The sequence below is a fragment of the Dipteris shenzhenensis genome, chromosome 9 (assembly GCF_047967505.1).
Source record: "Dipteris shenzhenensis isolate YYH24624 ecotype China chromosome 9, Dip_SZ_1.0, whole genome shotgun sequence".
NCBI classification, from domain to species: domain Eukaryota; kingdom Viridiplantae; phylum Streptophyta; class Polypodiopsida; order Gleicheniales; family Dipteridaceae; genus Dipteris; species Dipteris shenzhenensis.
In genome coordinates, this window is record NC_141604.1 from 32,357,718 (window position 1) to 32,361,234 (window position 3,517).

Sequence of the window (3,517 nt, forward strand, 5' to 3'; positions counted from 1 at the left end):
AATTGCACCAGTGCCATTAATCACATGGATTGAGGAGAATGGCACCAGCACCATTCTCCATTATCTAGGTGATGAATGGCATTGGTGCCATTCTCCAAATATTCATATGATGTGTTCCAACAATTCAACTGATCCGGTGAAGAATATCCCGACCAAAATTAAAGGCCTCATGAGTAGGTAAAGAGGACACTCTCATGACAATTTCATATGGTATAAAGGAATTGCATATGGTCATATGCCATTCCTTAGATGTGAATATTGTCATAGATGATGGTTAGAGAATGGCACCAGTGCCATTGTCCACAACACCATATGATTATATTGAGACTGGCACCTATGGCATCAATCACAAGGATTGAGGAGAATGGAACGAGTTTATTTCTCCATTCTACATGTATTAATGGCATTGGTGCTATTATTGAAATATTCATATGATGTTGTGGAGAATGGCACTAGTGTCATTCTCCAAACTTCAACTCTTATAGAATTTAAATTATTCATGTGTGTTGTCACGAATAATGGTTAGAGAATGGCACTGGTGCCATTGTTTAGAACACCATATGATTATATTGAGATTGGCACCTGTGCCATTAATCACAAGGATTGAGGAGAATGGCACCAGTGCCATTCTAAGATATCTCAACAATGAAAGTGGAATGGAAGAAGGTGAGAGGGAGGGAGAGCCATGCAAGTTTTGGTGGGTGCAAAACATCCTAATCTTCTATGCCATCCATATATATATATGTGTGTGTTTGAGTATTGTACATAATTGGGGTTAAGGTACAGTGGCCTTTAACCCACACAACTGCCCACTTGAAGGTCAATGTGTCTTTAAGGGAGAACAATGATCAATGGACGTACTATCCACCAATGCCCATCAATACATGACAATGCTCTAATCGCTGACTAGGTAGACTCTTCATCAGCATATTTGTAGGGCTATCATCTGTACAAACCTTGACAAGCTCTTTGTGCTTGTCCTCAAGTATCTCCTTGATGAAATGGTACCTAACCTCAATGTGTTTGGTCTTTGCATGAAAGATCAGATTCTGGAGCTAAATAGCACTCATGTAATCACTATGCAAGGTCGGTACACCTGTATGAATCCCCAAATCTCCCACTAGCCAATCAAGCCATATAGCCTCCTTGCAACCCTCTATGGCTATAACATATTTAGCCTCTATGGTAGACAAAGCAACACACTTCTGTGCACAAGACATCCATGACACTGCACCACCTGCAAAGGTGAAAACATAACCAAAAGTGGATATCCTGTCCACATGCATTGCATAGTCTGAATCTGTGTACCCAAGTACATGCATCTCTGCTCTACCAAAGCAGATGCACATCTCCTTGGTACCCTTCTTGTACCTCATAATGCACTTAAATACCTCCCAATGCCTCTTTCTTGGATTAGCCATATACGGACTAACAACTCCCACTACAAATGCAATGTTCGATCTAGTAGCTAGTAGCAATAATATACATAAGACTCCCAACTGCCCGCTAATGCATAAGGAACCTTGGCTACTATCATGGCCCTCTCCTCATTTGATTTGGGACTATCTGCTTGGCTCAGTTTTACATATGGAGGCAATGGAGTACTTATTGCCTTCTCCCCCTACATATTGAAATGCTGCAACACTTTTGTAACATACTCCTTTTGTGAAAGCCAAAGGAGTTTCCTACTCTGGTCACGCGTGATGCACATACCAAGAATATGACCTGTAGGTCCCAAATCCTTCATGTCGAAGGCCTCATGCAACTTGGCCTTCAATGCATTTAGCTCATAAGTGTTCTTGCTAGCCAATAGCATATCATCCACATAAATTGGCAGGAGTATCAGACTATTATCCTTAGCCCTTTTAGTGTAGAGGTAGTGATCAATCTCACTTCTTATGAAACCCTAGGACCGAATGAAAGCATCAAACTTTTGATACCATTCTCTAGGCACTTGCTTAAGGCCTCCTTAAGGCCATGGAGACTCTTTTTTTGCTTGCAAACCAAATGTTGTTTGCCCTTTTCTTCAAAGCCTTCCAGCTATACCATGCAAATTTCCTCATGCAAATATCTACGCAAGAAATCCCCATGAAAATCCCCATGGTACAACCTTCTAGTTGTACCATATAAATTTTCTCATGCAAATCTGCATGCAAGAAAGCTGTCTTGACATCCATCTACATAAGCTCCATATCCTCTGTTGCCCACAGGTCCAATTATGCATCTAAGTGTGGTCATCTTCACAACCAGAGAGAAGATCTCAACAAAGCCCACACCCTTCTCTTTCTTGAACCCTTTAACAACCAAACGGGCCTTATAATTAGGCACATCAGCACCTATGACCTTCATCTTGTAGACCCATTTACATGGCAATGCTTTCTTTCCATGTGGCAAAGAAACCCAAGTCTTAAGTCTTATTATTCATGAGTGAATTCATATTTGATTGCATATAATACTCCCACTTGCTTTTATCCTCACGCACATAGCCTCCCTATAGCAAGAAGGCTCCCCGCAATAAGTAAGCATCACATAGTCTGCCCCTTGAACAAATCTCTCAGGCGGTCTAGACACTCTAGCTGATTTTCTCAAGGAAATTTTAGCTTGATGTCCCACCTGCATATTAGCCACATTTGTCTCATCATTTCCACGAATAGATGATCCATAATCTGCCCTCAATTTTGTACCTGTGGGAGTACCTGGGGGCACCATTTTTTGCACATTTCGTGCATGGACAGCTTGTTGTCTATCAACTTATGCGGGTGGATTCACATCCTGGAAAGTGATTCTCCTCATTTCCACATCCCTCATGGGTGTCTTATGCATCTTCTTCTCATTGAAGACCATATCATGGCTTTGTATGATCTTCTTTGCTTCTGGATCCCAGAGATGATAGCCTATCTCTCCACTTTCACCATAACCCAAAAAGACACATTTCCTAGACTTAGGATCTAGCTTCTTCTAAAGATCTTTTGGCACATGTGAATATGCCTCACACCCAAGTATACACAAATGAGAGTTAGAGGGCTTCTTGCCACTCCATGCCTCTTTAAGAATAACACCATCCAAACTCTTACTAGGTGATCACATGCATTGCTGTCTTCATTACCTTAGCCCAAAAACCACTAGAAAGACTTGCATTGGAAAGCATACATTGCAACCTTTCTTGAATGGTGCAATTAATTTGTTCTACACGTGGATTTTGCTTTGGAGTATGAGGAGACATTAGATCCCTCTTGATTCCACATGTATCAAAGAAATGTTGAAAGTCATGAGAGATGTACTCTCCATTATTATCACTCCGTATGCATTCAAGCATTCTATTTGATTGATTTTTAGCCAAAGCCAACCAATTTTGAAATACCTGGAACACATCGCTCTTTCGAGCTATAGCATAAGCCCACACTTTCCTAGTTGCATCATCAATGAATGTCACATAGTATTCAGCCCCGCCTAATGATCGTGTAGGCATGGGACCACACACATTTGAATATGCCAAATCAATCCTTTCAAGATTTTT